Below are 24,486 nucleotides of genomic sequence, written 5' to 3'. Positions count from 1 at the left end.
TGACATAGCCTCAAAAAATAATTACTCATTTATTCCATAACACCATTTATTTCTTACTGGTGAAATACCGACAGGTGTACCAGCCCTCTAAATTAAATTCGGCAAAATGTCCCACGTTAGGGTACTGTCCCAAGTATGGGCACTTAACTGTACTTACTGCGCAAAACTTTTTTGGAAATTTTCGTCGAAAAATTAAATTTATTTTATTCCACCTTACAAAAAATACCCAATACTTTATGAATTGTAATGAAACAATGTGGATTCGAGACAGAACCTTTGAAATCAAAACCTTTTGAATGAGTTATATTTGCTCGAATCTCAAGTTTATTATTTTCTCATATCTTTTCCAAACATTTAAAACCCATCAAGCAAATGTACTACACAATAAACATTAATTCTTAAAATTATTAACCAATTATAATAAACCAATAGAATTAAATGTTAACTATAGAGGCACAAAAAGGTATAGGTTTGAACAATAACTGCACAAAAATTTTTGAAGAATCCTTTTGTATTTGGGTGAATACACGCCATTTGAACTTCAACGGCGCATAGGATTTTTTAAGGTAAAATAAATTATATTATTGTTATCGTGTGCTTAATTAATAAAGATTTTTGTCTTTTATTTGGACCACACAGTCAATTCTCGAAACTGTTTCATTTTGGCATTAATAAGTTGAAAATAGCTAAAAATGTTTACTCCCATGGCTTCCCATTTTTTGATTTTTTGTAGAAACACGTTCAGCGTTCGTTTTTAGCCTACTTCCCCAGTAAAAGTCAGAGAAAGAAGAAAAAATTAATTTGAATTTTAATCTCTTGATTTCAAATTATCTTTTTCGCAATCACGATTGTGTGTATGTGTATGTAAGCATGTGTGTTTATGTGTGGGGGGCATGTGTGTTTGTGTGTAGGGGGTATGTGTGTGTAGGCATATGTGTTTGTGTCTGTGTGCAGGCATGAGTGTGTGAGTAGTTGTGTGTATGTGTAGGTGTTTGTGCGTGTATGTGTTTGTGTAGTAGGCGTATGTATGTATGTGTGTACGTGCGTGTATGCATGCGTGTAAGTGTAGGATATGGACTCAACCTGGAGACGGTTTTCGCTAGAGGTGCAGCATTGTGAGGAGCCGGTCGACGGTGATGCTACAGAGGGTGCTGGCGGGAAAATAAAATGATAGGACATCAAAACAGTCAAATGAAAGCAATAAGCAATCGTGATTGCTCAAAAAGCAGGAAAGAAGGCTTAATGCATCTTGAAAATATTACAAAAAACAAAAAAAAAAGTCAAAAAAAAAAAAAAGATTAACTAAATATCGAAAAATTAAAAATTGGAAAGTAGGATGTTGAGATGGGGAAAAATGTCTGTTGGTCTGTCTGTCTGTCCCCACCCCCTAATAACTTTTGAGTGAATAGTCCGATTCGAACATTTTTTTTTTTTTTGTTCGAAAGATCTCGGCGAGGACACCTTATTCCTATATTTCATTTTTTGATTTGAACTATTTTTTGTTCAATTTTGAACAGTTCAAAAAACCTAACATAAGCGCCTACAGGGAAATTCATGGCAATTTCGAACTGTGAAGCGAATTTGCTTTAAACAAACTTTGTAAGAAAAGGTTTTTGATGAAAAACTAGTATATAAAAGATCTTTTTGATTTGAACAAGTTTTCGTTCAATTTTGAACTTATCAAATCCCTTAACATTAGCGCCTACGGGGAAACTGAAAGTCAATGTACGTAGATTCCGTACTTGAAGCCGGATTTACTTCAAATTCTGTTAGAAATAGCTCTTAACACCAAACTCCAGACTCCGACAATTTAGGGGCACCTTACTCCGACTCCTGTACCAGACAATTAGTCGGACTCCGACGCCCCGACTTCGACTCTGACTTCGTAACTTTGGAAAAAATTTATACACGAAGGAAAAATGACTAACTCCGATTTTTGGATATCCGACTCCGACTCCTTTAACCCAAAATGAGATTGACTTCGACGATATGGTTTTAACTGAAATTATTTTTGTTAATATGCCTTGTTTTTATTTTCACTCTAAGGTACTCAGTTTTCGGCGGAAAAATTTGAAGTCATTTATGTATTTATGTTTCTACATAAAGATATGCGCAGACGATTTTTTTTTTTTTTTTTTTTGACAATGAAAATTATTTCTTTAAGTTCACATTTTATTGTTTTTATTTATTTCGGTAAATGCATTAATTAATTTAAAAAAATAGTTTTGGCAACAGGGAAAAAGAAACATTTTTTTTGTTATGATGCATTTGTTTTAATGAGTTTATTAATTTTAATTATTATTTTTTCGTTTTGAAAACGGTTAAAGATTTTTTTTAATGTAAAAAAGTGTATTAGCTGCTTTGTTTAAAAGGTGCTGCTATTTTATTTGTTCCTTTATTTATTTTTATTATTATTATTTTATTTTTTTACATGAGTAAGGCATATTTTATTCCTAGATATCAGCCTAAAATATTAAAAACACTATGTTTGAAACAATTTGGGATTTTAGCTATTTTTGAGAATATTGATCAGGCATTAGAAAGTAGATATGGGTATACGGGAAAGTAGGCTCGTTTAGTTCTAGACGGAACTTCTTGTTAAAAACCTGACATAATGTATTTTATTATATTCATACTCCTGACAAAAATATCAAAACATATTTTATCAAAACACATTGAAAAAATATTTATTAATATGCAAAAAAATAGTTATTTTTTACGTCACAGAAGAATAGCGTCACCCTCACCTGGAAAAATTGAAAAACTGAAATTTAACATTTAAACGGCTGATGGATCTCCTTGGCCAAAAATAATCCGCGTGATACAGACTAAAGTTAAAAGCAAGCTAACTGCTTCGATCAAAATTCAAATAATATTGCATCAATTCTCGTTTTAACTACCACAATGTCTGCTTGCTCCAGTCGTTGCAGTAATTCCTCTGGTAAGTATATGTTTTCATATTTTATCGTTACTTAAATATAAGTTTGTACAATGAAATGTTCATTGTGTGCCGACATCATGGATTACGTTTAAGTTCTAGTAAAAAGAATGTGTGATGTTGTTTTTACAAGTTATGTGTGATTTTTTCACTTTTCTGGCCTCACTCCTCTGGCGTTTTTTGTAATGGGAATACATATTCATCTTACAATTATGAAGCTTTATTATTTTTGCTCTAGTTGCTCATTCGAACACATATGTCATGACGGACATTAAAAAGGAGAAACAGGGAGATATAGACTGGGAAAAAAGCATCAAACTAAGAGATTACTTTAATAAAAAATTAAAAATTATCCAGATAAAAATTCTGAATTAAAAGAGAAAGAAAAGCGGAATTATTAGATGAAAAAGGAAAAGGGGAAAAAAATTAGAGAATAAAATAGATAACTCTGCTAATACTGTCACTCCCCTGACAAAATTTTCCCCTGGTCCTATAAAACTAAAAAAAAATTCAAAAATCTCCTGGTCTTCATCTTTACGAACTCAAACATAACGACAACAAGTGAAATAATGAATATTAAACTAAACAGATGACTTTTTCTTTATATTTACCGTATCTTCACTCATTTAAGACTTCAGATTTAGTGGTTTGACAGTTTTAACGCAAACGTTGCCGAAATATCTGTTGTGCATTAATTGCCGTGAAAAATATCACTACCCTAAATTAAATGCACCATTGAAATGTGGAAATAATGCGTTTATCGCGTTTGGCTTAAGTTGCTCATCACATTCCATGCAAGCCTCTTATTTTCTTCCTGCCATCAGTGGTATTCTTTCGCTTGTATTTTTCTGCCTGGATTGTTTGCAGAGCTGAGAAAACTCACAGGGCAATAACTCAGCGGTAAAGAGTCGTTTTAGATTTCATGGTGGATGTTCTTATCCGCTCCATTACCGTCTAACTTGTAACTGTTTCACTAAGATTTTATTAATGCATCCTGTTAGTGTTAATTATTCAAGTGTTGCAAAATTAAAAATTCCTATTATAATTGCAGTAAATTTAAGCAGTATGCAAACAGGCACAAAAATAATATTTTCGCATTGCAGAAAGATTTGATTTCTATTTTTTAAGGATAGCGATGGTAATTGGGTTTCTTTAAACAAAACCCTATTATTATGTTGTTGAAAATAAAACTCAAATCATAATTAATGACGAGATGAAGGTAAGGAGATTAACCCTTAACAGGGGATTTTGCGGTCTCACAGACCGCTCAAAAGTTCATCCAACCACCCCTATTTTATTTTCAGCCCGATTGAATGGTTTTTCCCCGACAGCTTTTTGTTTTGTGGCCTTGAACACCTCCCTTGCTCATCAGGATGTTTTGGCAAGTGCATTAGGTTTAAATTTCATTGTATTCTTTAGAACCGGTCTGTGATACCGCTCCCCCCCTTTAGTGTTACAACTTTCGGCAGTAGTAGACATGGGTCTTAACGTTACAACTGCGGATATAGGTTCATTTATCTTATCCGCGTTATGCGGAAGAAATGCAAAATATTCTAGATAAGGTTGAGAATTGTTTGAAATGTTTGCGAAAATTACGCAATGATGTTCTAAGGACAATCAAGGCTGAACTATTCCTGGAAATACGACGTGAAATACTAATAGTTAAAGGGCAGTCAAAATTTTCCCGTAATGTGATATAATCAATTTTTTGGTTTTAAAATGTCCTGTATATATATTAAAAAATTAATGAAATCATTAATTTGTAATAGTTTTATTTTTATTTCGAATAATAAATTATTTACTGCAGCATATGATTTATCTCAAAAAATCTTAAGCATTTGTTATATTTCCTCGGAAAGGATACATTTCAGTTCAAAATTTAAAAATATTTTTCCCCGTGCTAAAAAAAGTGCAAAGAATATTTAAAGGAATTTACAGGAATGTATCTTAATTACACGATTTTTTTTTTTTTTAATTGAAAGTAGAGCGGTCTCTGAGACCTCACGGCCCCTGTTACGTCCTACTTTTTCGCCTCCTCTGTTATGGGTTAAAAGCGTGATATTGTACCGTTGTTAAAAACTTTGTATCAAAGCAAAAGTTAAATACATGTTTGGGGAACAAATATTTGCACATTGCAATTTCCTTTGCAACATGAAAGGGATTTATGCTCCCAGTGCTGCCATCCCGCAGCAGAACGAAAAATCAACATTTTTAATAAATTCGTAAAACATAAAAACTACTATGAGGTAAATGCTTGTGCTTTAAAAAGTGCTGATGTATATATTTGCATTAGTGAGAAATATTATTAAACGTTTTGAAGAAATATTTCATTAATGGATTGTTCGGTGTGCCCTGTAGCGCCCTACTGCAGCAGTGAGCGCCTTCGGCGAAAAAGGGTATCCTTTTAGGTACTCGGCAGAGATGGGCAGATTCGTATTCGTAAATCCGAATCCGAATTTGATTCACAGCACCTTAACGTGTCAATCCGAATACGAATACACTCGTATTCACAAGCGTGAATCCGAATAGATTCACATTTGCAAGTGTAAATCCGAATACGAAATTCGGATTCATACTTATGAATCCTATTCCGAATCTAATCGGATTCAGATTTATGAATCCAAATCATTTGTGATTCACATCTATGAATACGAATCCATTTGGATTCACACTTGGATTCACTGAAAAATTCAATTTAAAAGTCCAATATAAATAAATAAATGCTTGTTTGTACTTCGCTACAATTCGAGTTTTGGGTGTTAGCGAGTTTTTGGATGTATATTTATTTGGCGTCAAACTGAGTAATTGACCCGAAAATGAACTTCCTACTACAGTGAAACCTGTGTAAGTTGACCACTCGCGGTGCAGCATTTTGGCGGTCAACTTAGACAGGTGGTCAACTTATAAAGGGCGGTTTTTTTTTTTTTTTTTTTTTTGTCATTTCTTGCACCATGTATTCATTTTTTGAGGAATTCACCCTTGCTCTTTCTGTTCAACTCACTTTCAGTGTTTAACATTATTGAAAGTGAAACAATAATTAAAAATACTATTCAAATAATTTTGTTATTTTTTTCTTGTTTTTAACTATATTAGACACTGTAGGTTTAGAAATTCCATATATACCAGCTAATTTTCTCTAGTTTTCTCCATTTTCAATTAATTTTAATATTTCATACTTTTTATTAATCTCAAGTTCAGCTAACTTTTTTTTTTTTTTTGAAGCCTTTTTATGTATAGCATAAAGAGTAACAAGCTTGACTCTCCCAGTTCATAAAGGAAAAATTAAAATGTCCCATCTCTTAATCCCTTGGACCAGAAACACGTAACTTTACTCATTAGCAGGCCCACACCTGTGTACCCGCAGTGCGAGGGGTTCGCGTCCTTAAAGGGGCTAACGGTCCTAGAAATTGAAGAAAAAATAGAAAAAAAACTAGCACTAAGACTTATGCACTTTACAAATAGACACTGCTGGCCAGGAGGGAGGGGCCTACATATTTTGTTGCAGGGGGACCCAAAATATATAGATCCAGGCCAGCTCTTTTTGCACAATTCCTGTGTTGCCACAGCATATTGCAACTGAAAAAAAAGATTTTGAACTTTACTACTGATACCTATTTTCATTGAACAGAGTACAAAAAACTATCTCAAGTAGAACAACAAATGAAAAACAAGTTTTAAGAATAAAGAGCAGTATAAGCTTTAAGCTGCTGTTTAGTTAGTAAAATGCTAGTCTGTCATCAAAGCATTAAAAACATTCTATCAAAAAAAAAAATAATAATAATAATAATAATAATAATAAATAAATAAATAAGTAAATAAATAATAAAATAATTTGCTGAAGAAAGTTGAAAAAAATAAACCAAGTGGACTACTTACAAAGGGTTTTTTACAATACTCCAAACCAAATTTGGCGTACATTAGTGGTCAAGATAGACAGGTGGTCAAGATAGAGAGGTGGTCAAGTTACAGAGGTTTTCCTTCGCTATATGAGATAGGAAAAATTCCGTTTCCGACAAAAGTGGTCAACATAGAGAGGTGGTCAACTTACAAGGGTGGTCAACTTTACAGGTTTTACTGTATTTGGAGCCCCAAGTCGAATACGACTGGACCCAGGTTTTAGAAGTCCATAAAAAGTTAAAAAACATGATTTTATGGTCATAAACGCAAAAAATTTCAGCTAATTTTTTGTACAGTCAAGTGCCCAAACTTAGGACAGTTTTGAACTTTTACCTCTAGTAGCATATTAATCATACTGTTACAAATTCTGTAAATGGTAATTATTGTAGGAACGTAACCTGTAAATAGTTTCCCGTAATGAATATACAACCCCTTTTTCATTCGGCTAAATTATACGACCCCTATTTTCTTTCTTTTCATTGATAACGGTCTACTACTTTACAGAAGCGTGTGGAATATTTGAGAAATTTCTTTTCGGTGTATTTAAGCCGTTAGCGATGGATAAACAGTTAGTTTCGATTGAGATTTCGAACTGAGTGCATTTTTGCTCTGTTTATTGCGAGGCATTTCGCTGTGTTGTTTTCGTATTTGGAAGTAAATACGTGTGTAAACGTTGAGTTTACGGTGTTGTGTGATAATTGCTTAATTGCTGATGAATAATTTAGCAGTTGTTGAAGATCTTTCCTGTACATAGTGTAAATAAATTTCCTGTGTTTTTATCAAGAACTGTGTCTTCATTTCAAGAAAGTGGAAGTCGCACCGAATCCGTTACAATTTGGCGCCCAACGTGGGGCTTCTTCTGGACATTCTTGGAGTAAGTGACTTTGGACATTTTTTCATAAAGACTTTTTTTTGAATTAGGACTTTATTTTTATGGTGATTACTCGCGCAATGGATGAACAATTAAAACAACTTCTTGACGCAATCACCTCTGTGAAGAGTGATATGGCGGCTAATCAAGAACAATTAAAAAATGATATGGCGGCTAATCAAGAACAATTAAAAAATGATATGGCGGCTAATCAAGAACAATTAAAAAATGATATGGCGGCTAATCAAGAACAATTAAAAAATGATCTGACTGCAAGTATGTTGGCAAATCAAGACCAGTTAAAAAGCGATTTAACGGTGCTGAAAAAGGACTTAACGTCTAACCAAGAAGAAATTAAAAACGACCTTATTTCGGTAAAGACTGTGATGGAAAACAAATTTAATGACATAGAGCATCGAGTTGATGCTATTGAAGAAAAATTTAATACCGTTGAAAGCCGATTCAATGCTGTAGAAAATAAATTTGAAGATGAAGATAGAAGATTTCATCTACTAAAAGAAGAGATCTTTAAGGACGTGGAAAGGAGATTGGCGACCGCGGAAAGCAGCTCTGTACAGTTTAGCGCTCCCACATCGGTTGCTCGACCGTCCATTAAACTTGCCACATTTGATGGGAAAACTTCGTGGCAGGTTTACAAAACTCAATTCATGATAGTGGCGGAAGCGAACGGATGGGACTCTGCTACCAAGGCCTGTCATCTTGCAGCATCCCTGAGAGGTGACGCAGCGGACATTCTCCAGACCCTTCCGGACAGCCAGCGCCTGGATTTCGCCGCCCTCACATCTGCGTTGGAGCTTCGCTTCGGTGAGAAGTGCCAGAAAGATTTCAGCCGACTTCAGTTGAAGTCCCGTTTCCAGAAAACCGGGGAAACCCTGCAAGAGCTAGCGGCGGACGTCGAGAGATTGTCTCATCTTGCTTTTTGTGACTGTCCTGCGGACGTTCGAGACAACCTGGCACTCAACTACTACATCGACGGGGTTCGAGATCCGGAAATCCAGAAAGCTCTACGGATGGCGGATGTCAAAGACCTGAGTTCTGCTGTTGTGTATGCGATGAAGTTAGAGGCCGCCCAGCAAGAAACCCGCAAGGATCGCCATTCAATCCGCGGCGTGGAAACTGATGAGCCTGATCCGGTTTCGTCACGTTTTGCTGAACTGGAAAAGCAAATAAAAGAAACTGCAGGAATCCTCAAAAGGACTTCGGCTCCCAAGGACCATAATGGACAATCACTTTAGTGCTGGAAATGTGGTGGCGAGGGTCACTTACGAAGAAACTGTGAAGCTCGTCAAGAAACCAGAGGGAAGAGCACCTCTCCCTCGCAGGTCCAGGAAAACTAAGCCATGGCAATCTCGCGGGGCGGAGGTCGCCAAATTGGAATGAGCCCCATCTTAAAGTTTTCCAGATTTCATCGACGAGTGGCGGCAGTAATGGACTGTTTGTTTATGCATATGTAAACGGGTTTCCATGCGAACTGATTATTGACACTGGAGCCAATGTTACGATCATTAGAACAGATGTGGCTCGTCAATTTGGACTCAACATTCTGTGGACGCCGCCCTGCGTCACCCTCCAAACTGTGACAGGTGACAAGATCGAGATTGAAGGTAAAGTGAACTTAGAAATTGTGTTTGGAAATGCCATTTACCATCATACCGCATTCGTTGCTGCTATCATAGACCCCTTCATTCTCGGATTGGACTTTTTAAAGAAGTATGACTTCAACCTCGATTTCAAGACTAACGAGCTGCAATCGACGAGAGAAGACATAGCAGTCTTTCCCGCAGAAAGTGATGTAAAATCCGCTCATCAAATAATTGCCCAAACAGATTTATCAATTCCCTCAAGGTCAGAATCATTAATACCTGGCTCCCTTGAAGAAAGCAATAGTTTTCGATTTGGACTCATTGAACACCCTAACCTAAGCAATAGCCTAAAAGGAGTACTGGTAGCATCTACGCTTGTGGACCTTTCTAAGGATGTAATTCCTGTGAGAGTCGCCAACGTGAGTGAAAGGCCAATTAATATCCGGAAAGGCGAAGTGTTAGCAACTTGTACTCCCGTAAACTGCATCATTAGAAGAATCAATTCCCCCGAGACTGTGTCTTCTGAGTCCTTGACATCGAAGTTAATTGGGAGTGCACCCTTATCGAAGGATCAAAGAACTGCTGCGGAACAATTGGTGGACGACTTCAAGCATCTGTTTTCATCTACATCGGAGGATGTGGGTCGGACGAATTTGACGCAGCATAGGATCTACACTGGAGAACACCCCCCTATTAAACAGCATCCAAGACGACTACCGTTCGCCAAGAAGGAAGAGGTTGAGACCCTCCTGAAAGAGATGAAGGAGAATGATGTAATCGAACCCTCATCCAGTCCTTGGGCCTCTCCCATCGTCTTGGTCCGAAAGAAAGATGGCTCCACCAGATTTTGTGTCGATTACCGACGGCTGAATGAAATCACCAAGAAAGACAGTTACCCTCTTCCACGGATAGACGACACCTTGGACACTCTTTCCGGACACAAGTGGTTTTCGACCCTGGACTTGAAGAGCGGCTACTGGCAGGTTGAGATACACCCTGATGACCGAGAAAAGACAGCGTTTACAACTGGACAAGGCTTATGGCAGTTTAAAGTGATGCCCTTCGGCCTCTGCAATGCACCAGCTACTTTCGAGCGTCTTATGGAGACAGTGTTAAGAGGACTTTCCTACGAATCCTGTCTGGTCTACTTAGACGATATCATCATCGTGGGACGCAGTTTCGAAGAACATCTGGCAAATCTTAGGAAGGTGCTGCAAAAGCTTAAGGAAGCCAATCTGAAGTTAAGCCCGTCCAAATGTAATTTGTTCCGCCGGGAAGTGAACTACCTTGGTCACATCATCTCTTCTGAAGGTGTACAAACCGATCCAGAAAAGGTGTCTGCTGTCAAGAGTTGGAGTCGTCCCGAAAACATCCATCAGCTGCGAAGTTTCCTGGGGCTCTGCAGGTACTACAGGAAGTTTGTAAAGGGTTTTTCCAACATTGCACGACCTTTGCATAAGCTGACGGAGAGCAAGCAAAAGTTTGAATGGTCCAAGGAATGCGAAGATGCATTTCTACGACTGAAGGAGGCTTTAACATCAACGCCTATACTCGCCTATCCTCAGCCTGAAAAATCCTTCATCCTGGACACTGATGCGAGCAACGAGGGCATCGGAGCTGTTTTATCCCAAGAAATTGACGGAAATGAACATGTCATCGCTTACTGGAGCAAATGCTTATCAAAGTCGGAGCGAAATTACTGCGTCACCAGAAAGGAGTTACTGGCCATAGTAAAAGCTATAGAACACTTCCATCATTACCTCTACGGCCGAAAATTTCTGCTTCGGACAGATCATGCCTCATTAACTTGGCTTTTGAACTTCAAACATCCGGAAGGCCAGATAGCCAGATGGATACAGCGGCTCCAGGAATATGACATGGAGATCAAGCATCGAAAAGGGTTATCTCACGGGAATGCTGACGCTTTATCAAGGAGACCCTGTCCTGAGAACTGCCGCTATTGTTCCCGAATCGAGAAACAGTATGGAACGACTAGCCCTACCGCCTATCAGGTGACAGTAACTCCAATATCATCAGAACCTGATCCATGGAGGGACGACCAAGTTCGAAAAGATCAACTTGAAGACCCCGACATAAAACCAATTTTGGAGTTCATGGAAAGTGACAGTCGGCGACCTAGCTGGCAGGACGTTTCCATCTTCAGTCCTGCAACAAAAAGATACTGGGCTTTATGGAACTCGCTCCATTTACGGAACGGCGTGCTACACCGAAAATGGGAATCTGACGACGGCAAAACATCTAGGTGGCAGTTACTACTTCCCCGATCAAGGATTTCAGATGTTCTGACAGAAATACATAGTAGTGCGACTGGAGGACATTTTGGTGTCTTGAAAACCCTCAATAAAGTTCGGGAGCGCTTCTTTTGGAGCAAGGCGAAGGATGACGTGGAGAAGTGGTGCCATTCTTGTGACGCCTGTGCTGCTCGTAAAGGACCGAAGAAGAGAAGCAGAGGGAAGCTACATCTGTACAACGTTGGAGCTCCTTTCGAACGAATTGGGATCGACATCCTGGGTCCTCTACCAAGAACTGCTGATGGGAACAAATACATTCTTGTTTCCATCGACTACTTCACCAAATGGCCGGAAGCATATCCCATTCCAGATCAAGAGGCTACCACCGTAGCAGAGACTCTAGTCCAACATTGGATCTCGAGATACGGAACACCTTTGCAGATTCATTCCGATCAAGGGAGGAATTTCATCTCTGCTGTGTTTAAGGGCCTATGTCAAATTTTCGGAATTGAGAAAACTAGGACAACACCACTACACCCACAATCGGACGGCATGGTGGAGAGATTTAACCGCACAATCCTGAATAATCTCTCACTTATGGTCTCCAGAAATCAACAGGATTGGGACAAGAAGCTACCTTTGTTCCTGCTGGCCTACCGCAGTGCTGTCCACGAGACTACCGGATATGCCCCATCTCAGATGCTCTTCGGACGAGAGCTTCGGCTACCTTGTGATCTCGTCTTCGGTCGTCCTCCGGATGCGCCTGCATCGCCTGAGGAGTACATCCAGGATCTCCAGGCCCGGTTGGAAGACGTTCATAACTTCGCACGAGAGCGAATCAACATCGCGGCGGAGAAGATGAAGACCCGATACGACACAAGGTCTACTGGACATGAATTCAACGAAGGCGACAAGGTTTGGTTATGGAATCCCATCCGACGGAAAGGTCTTTCACCCAAATTGCAGTCGCATTGGGATGGACCCTACAAAGTCGTTAACCGACTAAATGACGTCGTAGTGAGGATCCAAAAATCACCTAATGCAAAACCTAGGGTTGTACATTATGATCGGTTAGCCCCATACTATGGCCATAGTTCATGAGTATTACGTAAACAACCATGGTTGATAACATAAAAGTTGTAGATAATTTTTTTGCTTTCAATGTTTAGTAATATTTCTTGTTATTATTGTGTTTTCTGTATCTGTTAGTTATTAATTAATGTGTATATTTGTAAACTTGTGATAGAAGTTTGGCACCCTTTCTGGGGATTGTACTGCCCGGGACGTGCAGTCCTTAGGAAGGGGGCAATGTTAAAAATTCTGTAAATGGTAATTATTGTAGGAACGTAACCTGTAAATAGTTTCCCGTAATGAATATACAACCCCTTTTTCATTCGGCTAAATTATACGACCCCTATTTTCTTTCTTTTCATTGATAACGGTCTACTACTTTACAGAAGCGTGTGGAATATTTGAGAAATTTCTTTTCGGTGTATTTAAGCCGTTAGCGATGGATAAACAGTTAGTTTCGATTGAGATTTCGAACTGAGTGCATTTTTGCTCTGTTTATTGCGAGGCATTTCGCTGTGTTGTTTTCGTATTTGGAAGTAAATACGTGTGTAAACGTTGAGTTTACGGTGTTGTGTGATAATTGCTTAATTGCTGATGAATAATTTAGCAGTTGTTGAAGATCTTTCCTGTACATAGTGTAAATAAATTTCCTGTGTTTTTATCAAGAACTGTGTCTTCATTTCAAGAAAGTGGAAGTCGCACCGAATCCGTTACAATACGTTTTCCATTCGAACGAAGTATTCTATTTTCAGGATGTGCCTTACAACGTCCCTTCAAGAATAGGTATAAGTGTGTAGATTTGTCCCTTTAAAAATGAAACAAAAAAATGTTCAATTTCCCACAGTTAGGGACTTCCCTCCCTAACTTGGGACACTTTTTATTTTGATCTTTCTTTCATGTATTCAGCAAAAGATAATAGTTTAGGACACCGACTGTCATTTTAAAGAAGTTTATTTTAAAACTCAATAAAGAAAAAAATATCATTAGATAGAAAAAATATGATCTTGTAAACTTTTAACGATGATCAGAATGTACACTTGCCTCTGAAAACATTGAAGGTCTCCCCTGCCTTCTTAATTCTTTTGAATTTAATATTTCTGCTTTCCCCTCTTGGAAACATAAAAGCAATTGATAAACCCAAATAATTATTAGCACAGCTTATTTTTAGCTTTTAATGTTCCTTATTTCATATCATTTTAAATTCCTTCTCATTCCTTCATAGTAATTTTAAATTCACTTCAAATGAATTAGCCTGATCTATTCTTAGAGACTCATTTTCATTTGTAGAAGTAACAAACGTGTTTTTTTTTTTTTTTTGACGAAACGTCTTTTGTTCATGAATAGTTTAAATTTTTTTACCAATGACAACTGTTCTGTCTTGTTATGGTATGACATATTTATTGTCATCAAAATATCACTGAATTTATAAAATTTTGTATCCATAAGCTTTTATTAATACAATTATACAGTTTTTCCTTAATATTCTTTATAGACACTCTTTATGGTTTAATGCCTTAACTTGGAACAGTGTCCCAAGTGTGGAACATATTTGCAATTTCTCAAATTTATGAATAAATAAGTTCAACTGAATTAGTTGGGTGCAAATGAATTTGCCCAAATTATGTCCATACTTAAAAATTGCATATTTTTTTGAAATTTTCAAACTTAAAAAAATAACCCATAAAACTGATACATCAAAGTTCAACTCACATAGCCTGATAAGAAAACTATTAATTTATTCTGTAACACAGCGTTTCTTAAATTGTGTTCCGTGGAACACCAGGGTTCCACGGAGCTCTCTCAGGGGTTCCATGAGACTTGAATATTATCTTTTCACACATTTAAAGCTCTTAACTTTAAAAAAAGATATAAAAATAATGCCTTTTCAAACTTAAAAATAAATTCCTTTTTCCTTTCATATACTAATCTGAGCATTATTACTCAGCACTTCTCACCTCATGGCTTCAAAAGTAACCTAAAAATGCGTTTTAAAAACTTCAGTTTTCAGAAAAATACCGAATGAAGCTGTTGACTCCCGAACATCACAACAGACAGTTTAATAGTGACTTCAATGTTAAAAAAGTTTCGGGTAGGCATCCCAAACTCCGTTCCCTACAACATTACAAAATATTGCCTAAAATTACGATTTTTACGTCAGTTTCAAATTTTCTGCTTTTCATGCTAGCTATACTCTCTCAGTATTTATGATGGCAGTTGAAAGGACAATTTCAATATTTAACGAGTGAGGACCAGTTTTAGAAGCAGTACTCTGTCGTGATAAGCACAAAATTCATATCTGTACTTTTTATCAAAACTGAGTTATTGTCACAACGTGGTTCGCAATTTATTTTACCTACGTACAATGCTTTGGAATTATTTGTGGATGAGAAATATTTTTTAAAAAATCCTGGAAAAGTTGAACTTTAATCAAAAGTTCGTAAAACTTGGAAAAGCAGTTTCTTATTTTGAGCTCGGCTGCAGATACGACTTTTGTGCTTAGCACGGCAGTACTAGTCAAGAGCGTCTAAATGTTCTAGCTCTGTGATTCTAATGTCAACACACAATGAAAACAAAGTCAGATTTATAATTAACTAAAAAATTAAAAACTTTTTCCGTGTAAATTTTTTGAATTATTGGCACAATTGTTTGTAAAACACATTACTTATTGTTTTCCTAATAAGAAAATAAATGAATCGTGTAACTCATGCATAAATTCTGAGGTCATATATTCTCTTTAAAAATACTCAGAATCACAAATAGGAGTGTATGGGTATTTTACAATAACAAATAATAATTAACAGTTATCAATAATTAGGCTGCTCTATAATGAATACCATTTAATTAGCAATTTAATGACAAATACAGTAAACTCCCATTATCGGCGGTCGTTTTATCCGCAATTCGAACTATCCGCGGGTCTTTTCACTATTTTTTTAGAACGGTCATTAAATGTTTTTTAAACCTATGATTGTGTTACTGTTCGTTTTAAGCTTTTACATATATATCTGTGATAAAATTATATAAACAAATCAAAGTTTTAATTTACATTACTTTGGCAGAATTCCACTTTTAACATTTTTGGACCCATGACAATATCGTCATATTTCTTCAGAAATTCGCTAGCACCCAAAACTCGACCTGTAGCGAGGTACAGACAGACATTTATTTATTTACAGTAGTACCTCCTGTAAGGGACACCTCCGAATAAGGGACACCTCTATTTAAGGGACACTTTTGCTGGTCCCAGTCCCTTTGAATAGAGACTCCAATGTATTTACCTCTCATTAAGGGACACTCTATTTAAGGGACACTCAAAGAAACGAAAAAACAAAAATTAATGCATAAATGGATAAAAAATATTAAATTTTCTAGAATTCAAGTTCCACTTTTTCTGAACAAACTAACTGGGGAATAATTGTATATTTTTCAAAATATAAACAAAGAAAAAGTACTATTATCACACTAAAATGTTAGCTGAAAACTACTCCCAAATGCTTTCCCCATTCATGTGGGTTCAGCACTGACAACTTGAGCACCGCCCTTGACATTTTCTATTCATAACAGGAAAGTGCATACTATTGCTCTAGAAGGGGCAAGGGGTGAAATTATCTGCAAGGTGCTTACGGTGTACTCCAATTTCTTCCACACTTCCGGTAGACCCGAGGGACTAGGGTTAGCAAACAATAGCGCTTATCGCAGCCGAAGAGCTCCAGTCATACCTCCTGTTGAGTTTGAGGGGCGAAAGGAGTTTGAAAATACCAAGCTGTTTTTCTTGTTCTTTTCCCATTTAAGTCTCACTCTTTTAAAAGTTTCTACTATTGAAAATGAAGTTGGCGAATTCTTGGCGTCTTAAAGAGTTGCCCACTCTTAAGCAGGGGTGTGTGAAAAAAAAAGAGAGAAAAAAAAAAACACGTGTGTCCAGTTTCTACGATTTCATAATGACGGACGTATCATTCATTCAGTCTAACCTATTTAAGACGAAACTGTTTGAAATGTAAAACATATTTACTTGCTACCTAACCTATTTTTGTTTGAATAAAAAATTTTCGCTTAAAGAGAGGATTGTGTACCATTATCTGCTCTAAAAGTTTTTGTGTTCGAATTTCAAATAATAGTGAAAAAGAAAAAAGCTTGCAAAAGTGCTTATAAAATAAATCACAGAATGCTCGAAAACCTGCATTATTTAAAAATTTTAAAATGGCCTATCAGTCATGAAATGTTTTTGACAAAACTTTAACTTTATAACATTTAGGAGCTTTAGGGTGGGGCACAGGGTTCCGAACCTCCCCCTCTCGGGAATAATTTAACAATACCATTAACTGTTTTTCAATATACTAGGGAGCTCTGCCCCCCGCTCGCTAACGCTGACCAAGCCCCGAAAGTTGCTTAGCAATCGTATTTGATTCTCAACGATTTAAAACGTCAATTATAAAGAAACAGGTTAAAAATGCGTTATGAGCTCTCTTTGGAACAAAAAGCCTCCCTTCACCGGGTTTCAAAATAATTTGTACTAATTTGCAGAGCGATAAAGATTAGGAGTAGTGATGTTCCGGATATCCGTATCCGCGGATATCCAAGGGAAAGTAAAGATCCTTATCCGCTACTTTTGACCGCTACTTTACGGCAGGGGCGGATACAGACAGTTTTTGGGAGAGGCCCCGAAAAGTAAAAAGTGCCCCCTTCATAAGAACTTTTTTTATTAAAAAAAGTTCTAGACCGGGATACCTCGCCCTTTTTCGTTATTCATTACTAACAAGCTAATTTTCCGTTTGTAGCTTCATTTTGTCGAGACGCCCAACATTAGCCAGTACAAAAATTTTGTAAGTGGTAGCTAACAGGGGTATTAAGGACATAGTTTGTTCATTTGGCGGTTATCAAATATTTATATCTAACTGTGTTATTTTTTATAATTCTCGTATTAATTATTTAAATTAGCCGAAAAAAAAAATTGTCCAACAAAAAGCACGATTTGATCAAAGATGTCCCACTTTTGCAACATGTACTATTTACGAAGACATGAAATATAATTACTAACCAGCTGATTTTTTTTTGGTCGGTTAGTTAATATTTATATAATTTAAGACACACATTTTCCCACAAATTGCGTGGTATGCTTTCCTGGTCCGACACTCCAAAGTTGAAGTACAAATCTCAAATATAAAAATAATTACTATCAAGCTGAATCTTCGTGAGTAGTTTCGTTTTAATGAGACGCCCAACAGTTTCCTTTCCAAAAATGCTCGATTGTGGCAGGTATATAATATGTTGATTTAATGATAATAAAAAAATTATTGCTAACTGGGTTTTATTTTTTAAATTCTCAAAATGATTATTGATATTAGCCGAAAAAATATTTGTCCTAGAAAATTCAAGATTTTATCAACGAGGTCCCCCCCCCCCTTTCTAACATGTATCATTAACGAGGTCATGAAATATAATTACTAACCAGCTAAATTTTATTTGATCAGTTAGTTAATATTTATGTGATTTAACACCCACATTGTCCTACAAATTGCGTGGTACGTTTTGCCGATCCTCCAATGTAATTTGAAATTCATACAACTGAAAATAGATTCATTCACTACATTTTGCTATTGGTGTTCAGTTATATTAGTACGCATGCGCACATAATTGTTTACTGTGTATTAGGTATTTCAAGTTGGAGCCGACCATAACCGTGCTAAGTTATTTTATGTTGACCACGTGTTTATCGCTCTGAAATAATTTCAATTACTTTGTGAATTGCTACAAAATAATGGAGTGTTTTTTTATGCAATATATTGTGCGACAACCCTCGCTTTTAAGAGAAACGCGAAGAAATCAAGAAATTTTCTCAAGATATTTTGCTTTCTTGTCGAAATTTTCCATCAGCTTGAAAGAATCATAATCACAAATATTGTAATGTCGTACTACCGGAAAATTGGAATGACGGCATAATCGGGTATCATTTTTCTTGCTATAAAGAATTTCGAGTGAAATCAAAATATTTATATTATAAAAGATAAATCGATTGACTATTTTTTCATTTTATTTTTAAAATATATGAAAAATAATTTATTAAGTAGAATTTTTCACGCAATTATGTAAAAAAAAAAAATGGAGTATTTTCATGATAAAATTATTGCTATTTTTTTAAAACAATCATTTTAGTAAGTACATTATGCTTTACTTATTTTTCTAAAAAATTTGGAGTGTAATGCATATAGTACAGTAAAATTAGGCTAAAAAATGGCCAAACCCAAACATCCAAAAAAAAAAAAAAAAAAAACAAGTTGAAACCTGTTGCAAATTATTTCTTACCCTTCCAGCAAAAAGGGGGTAAAAAGTCCCAGCACTTAGCGCGTCGGGTTTTGGGGGAAAGAGGGGGGCGAAAATCCTCTTTTTAAATAAAAATAATTTCTATTACTTAAAAAAAAAAATAACTTAAAATTCGCAGAAACCACACTCTATAATAGTAAAATAATAAACTCTCACAGAAAAACATTCTAGTTAACTGGAGTGCACAGACAGACGGGGGGGGGGGGGGGGGTCCATGGCGCAAATTGCGTCATTGGAAATTTTAAGGCAGTTTTTTCAAGGGGTATTTCTTTCTTTTTTGAGGGCTTTTATTTTGGATGGATTCACACAGGAAAACGAAAATAACAATTATTGTAGGACTAGGGATATATACCTGTTTTCTCGTTGGACATTGTTTTATTTGGGCACGAAACACATTAGTCTATCACGTGATATTTGTGTCCTACGGTTAATAAAAAAAAAGGTCCTGTAGTATTGACAACTTTGGAGTGTCGGACCAGAAAAGCATACCACGCAATTTGTAGGACAATGTGTGTTTTAAATTATATAAACATTAACTAACTGACCAAAAAAAAAAATCAGCTGGTTAGTAATTATATTTCATGTCTTCGTAAATAGTACATGTTGCAAAAGTGGGACATCTTTGATCAAATCGTGCATTTTGTAGGACAATTTTTTTTCGGCTAATTTAGATAATTAATATGATAATTTTAAAAAAAAACACACAGTTAGTTATAAATATTTGATAACCGCCAAATGAACAAACTATGTCCTTAATACCCCTGTTAGCTACCACTTACAAAGTTTTTGTACTGGCTAATGTTGTAATGTTGGGCGTCACGACAAAATGAAGCTACTAACGGAAAATTAGCTTGTTAGTAATGAATAACGAAAAAGGGCGAGGTATCCCGGTCTAGAACTTTTTTTAATAAAAAAAGTTCTTATGAAGGGGGCACTTTTTACTTTTCGGGGCCTCTCCCAAAAACTGTCTGTATCCGCCCCTGCCTTTTAATTACTGTTTTATTTTATTGTTACTGCTAATAATTAAAGAGCGGAAGTGCAGTTTAACCGAAGCGCCAAACATCGAAGCATCGGATAAAGGGTGACCGAAGCTTCGACTGCTTCTTTTCTTGAATTTTTAGCCATGAATACTTGAATTCATAATAAATGCATGCAATATGATACTGTACTACAGATATTTTAATATGTATAGTCTATAGTGTCACAAAACATTTCCTGCTTACTGTCTTATTTTTAAACTAATTTCACTAAATCTTAACATTATACTTAATTTGAAATTTTTGAAGTCAAATTAAAATTGTTCTAGTTATGTACATATATTTTTTCTTACTTTACTTATCTTTCAGAAAAAATTCTTTAAGTAAGAGAGTTAACGCATTTATTTTGGATCTAGCCCCGCCCCGCTTAATTGAATATCGTCGGTTCCAAGAAATATTATTCGATAAAGCGGGTTATTTTAATATGCGGGAAAATTTTATTTAGCTTTCTAATTTGACAACATTTGTCTTAAAACATTATACTAATAATAAATAGATCGCTGCATAAAGAAATGTTATTGCTAAAATGTTTTTGAAATAAGCTAAATTTAACAGCAAAATAGTTCAACAATTAGTACAATACATTAGAAGTACGCATAGAAATTATAAAAAGTAACCTACAGCTTGAGTTATGAAATCTTTGTTTTGGCACCTTTTTTCAGTACGTTATTTTTTGAAAAATTCCATAAATTGCTTGTACTCAAGATCTTTTTGGGAACACTTTTCTGACTTCCTTTTTTCCCTTCTCGTCTACCGTATCTTACATTTAATATTTATTAATTCCTCATCATCGCCTAAAGTGCGTATATTCATTTGCGTTATTTAATTTCATTATCGACTGCTTTTTTTTTGTAATGACAAAGACAAAAGAAATTTTTAAATTTCTTTCACTGTTCTTTTAAAAACATTGAAAACGTTTTCATGGACTATGGATGTTGATTTTCACGCCTTCAACGACAATCAATGTTCTTGCTTAATTTCTTTCTAATTTATTCAAAATTTTTCCCAACAAAATTATTTGCTAAAGCTGATTAATATTATTCGATTGTCCGGGGAAATTGTTGCATTAAGCGAGGATATTTAACATTGCGTCTACGTGGAAATATTCAGTTCCAGGAGATTTTGTACGTAAACGCGGGGTATTTGCATATCCGTTACCCGATTAAGCGGAGCTGACGTATTTATTTCGAAATAAAAAATAAAAAAAATCACAAATAACTATTTTCTTTAAAGTGATAAAACGTGGATGTGCAAAGAATAGTCTATTTCTTCATATTTTGCTTTATAAAATATAAATAATAAAATTCATTTTCAATTAACTATTTTTTTGCTTAATTCGTAGGATGTTTTATAATCCAGGACTATTTTTAATAATCTTGAACAATCTCTACGGGAAAATATTTTATGGAAGAAGCCGAAAAAAGTCCCCCCCCCCCATTTTTTTACTTAAAAAAAAAAGTTCTCTTGAGACTCTTTTTAAAAATGTTTTAAAAGATTATCCTTACCTCCCCTTATCCTTACAGCCAAATAATCTATTTTAAAATAAGCAAATGCTACGTACTTATTTACTTCGAATATAGAGGTTAAACTTATCTTTCTCCAAAAACGTTCAAGTTAAAAGAATATGCAATTAATTTCTGGACAATTTCTGGTTCCAAGTGTTCAATACTTACAATCAATTTAACTAAATGTACTTATCTACTTTATTTCATTGTATGGCATAATTGCGTAAACTAAAAAGACACTATTTTATATAATTACAATTGTAAAATGAAACTCACAACATAAATCTTTATTTATTTCAACATAATATATCTGCTGAAGCGGCAGAATCACTTCTCATGATTCGGCCAGGACGATGTTGTGGTGAAATAGCCGAAACTTCGTACCATGTCTATTTATAGTAATAATTATTTTTCATTGTTTTTGCCAACCGGAATTAGTATGCGAGCATTATGACATAGAAAGTACGCTAAGAAATCGTCTTAAAGTTCTGTATCGGAAAATAATTTTAGCGAGAAAGACTATTGAAAGTTGAGAAAATGATCGCATGAAAGCACCCTATTTTTTACGCCTAGCTTCACACGTATAAGACACCTTCCAAGAATTTTCCGGAGAACCGGACGCTCTTTCGAAAAGGAGTGCAACAATTTGGCGTGTTATCTTTCCCTTGGCGAATGCTTTCCGCGGGGATTTACAATTGTTTTCGTGACCAGTAATGGTGGACATACGGATTTGTACTGAACCTGCTTTTTAAGTTTCTTTCCCTGCACAAAGGAAGTTCCATACAATAGTTGCTCTGACAGCTCACCTGTCATCCTTATCAGCAAGGGGAAGAGTTTGGATGTAGCCGTTTCTTACAAAGTGTGGATCTGGATTACTTCTGGTTGATTTTGCTTTTGTTCTCACCCTCACTCATACTCATCTTTTAAATTCTTATCTCAAGTTTTGAGAATGCCTTTGAAAAAGCTCCACAGGTGTCTCAGAATGTACACTGGTGTATTCAACTCTAAGCAGATTTCACTAGCCAGTCAGGGGGGAGGGGTGTTGTTCAGAAGAGTTTGATAAGGTTTCTTATGAGAAGGAAAAGGCTGTATGCATAGAATGTTGCTTACTAATAATCAAGAATGGAGAAGGCAGGGATTATCTTGACTGATTGGCCCAGTCACTATTCTAAAAGGCTAAATTTAGATTCAGAAGGAAAAAGGAGATTTTCTGCTTTTAATGTCCTGTCACCAGTCAGGTAGGTCATATAGAGCTCTGTTGCTGAGAGGAATTTGTTTAGTTTTCAAGCTTTAATTCTAGCCATGGCTTCTAAAAGAAAAAGATTAACTTTGAAAGAAAAGATTGAAGTAATAAATGTGGCAGAAAATGAAAAACTAAGCTTAAGGGATTTAGGTGAGAAATTTAAAATAAGTAAAAACCAAGTAAGTAATGTGCTAAAGGAAAAAGAAGAAATAAAAAGATTGTGGATTACAAATTCAAATGAAAATTCTAAAAATGTTAAGTTTAGGAAAACTGAAGGAGAAGATATTGATCAAATAGGTTTTAAATGGTTTTCGGCTATTAGAGGAAAGAACATTCCAGTTAGTGGAGTACTGTTGCAAGAAAAGGCGAAAGAAGTTGCCGAAAGTTTAGGATTGCAGAACTTTAAGGCCTCTAATGGATGGCTGGAGAAGTAGAAACTACGTCATAATGTTACTTTTAAAACTGTTTGTGGGGAAGAAAAATCTGTAGATTTGCAGTGTGTTACAGAATGGCTGGAAATATTGACAGAAATTTGTGAAGGTTATGAAGCTAAGGACATATACAATGCTGATGAAACTGGAGTGTTTTTCAGAGTTTTGCCAAATAAAACCTTATGTTTTAAAGGAGAAAAGTGTTCTGGCGGAAAAAGTTCTAAGGAACGGTTAACTGTGTTACTCTGCTGTAACTCGGAAGGAGAATTTGAAGTACCACTTGTAATTGGTAAGGCAAAAAAACCTAGATGTTTCAAAAACATTAACCTTAAAACCTTATCAGTTCAGTGGTATTTCAACAGAAAGGCATGGATGACTCAAAATATAATGATAGAATGGCTAACTGCTCTTGATGACAAAATGTGCAAAACAAATAGGAAGATTTTGTTATTTCTTGACAATTGTAGAGCACATCCACAAACTTTAAAATTGAAGGCTGTGAAATTGGTATTTTTTCCACCAAATGCTACATCTGTGTTGCAGCCTTTAGACTAAGGCATTATTCAAAACTTTAAAGTTGGATATAGGAAATTGTTTTTAAGGCATGTTATTTCGCAAGCTTCCAGTGAAAACAGTGCTCAGCTCGCAAAGTCCGTGAATGTATTGAATGCAATCCAGTGGATCACTAAAGCGGTTTCCTCAATATCCAAAAATTGCGTTCAGAACTGTTTTAAAAAAGCAGGCTTTAAAATCCAAGGTGTAATAGTCAATGAAAGTAACAACGAAGAAAATGAACTATCCGAACTTGCTCGAGTCACTGGCTGTGATATTCCGATTAACGATTATATAGCGATAGATGAAAATTTATGCACTGATGACACCAATGAGGATATCACTGCTTTCATCTCTGAGAAAATTGAAGATGCAGGAGGAAGTCTTCCAGAGGATCTTGAAAGTAGTGAGGAAGAAGAAGAGCCAGAAGAAGATTGCAAAATCAAAAATTATAGTGATGCTTTAAGACATATCACACAGTTGCAAAAGTTTATGTTGATAAATGGTGACAGTGAAGGACTCGGACTCATTAGCGACATTAGTATACATGTACAGAAAAATGCGTCTAAATTACGTGCTGCAAAACAAACCCTTGTAACAGATTACTTTAAATAAATATTTGTAAGTACTTTTCATCACTAAATTTTTGCTAAAATTAATTTTTTCTAAATAAATAACTTAAAATTCAAAATATTTTCAAACTTTATTTAATACTAGCGTTACCCGGACGACTTAGCCTGTACTAGAAAATTAAAAGGGCATTTTAA

The 24,486-nt window shown here is 35.7% G+C and overlaps 1 protein-coding gene across 1 annotated transcript in view; it reads right to left on the bottom strand.

Annotated features, from left to right (window-relative positions):
- The window catches only part of LOC129216655 (acetylcholine receptor subunit alpha-like), a 222,850-nt gene that overhangs the window by 175,527 nt on the left and 22,837 nt on the right, over positions 1–24,486 (bottom strand). The gene's annotated exons all lie outside the window — the stretch shown is intronic.

The sequence above is a fragment of the Uloborus diversus genome, chromosome 1 (genome assembly GCF_026930045.1).
Source record: "Uloborus diversus isolate 005 chromosome 1, Udiv.v.3.1, whole genome shotgun sequence".
NCBI classification, from domain to species: domain Eukaryota; kingdom Metazoa; phylum Arthropoda; class Arachnida; order Araneae; family Uloboridae; genus Uloborus; species Uloborus diversus.
The sequence above is the reverse complement of the archived record's forward strand: the minus strand, read 5'-3'. Positions and strand labels throughout refer to the sequence as shown.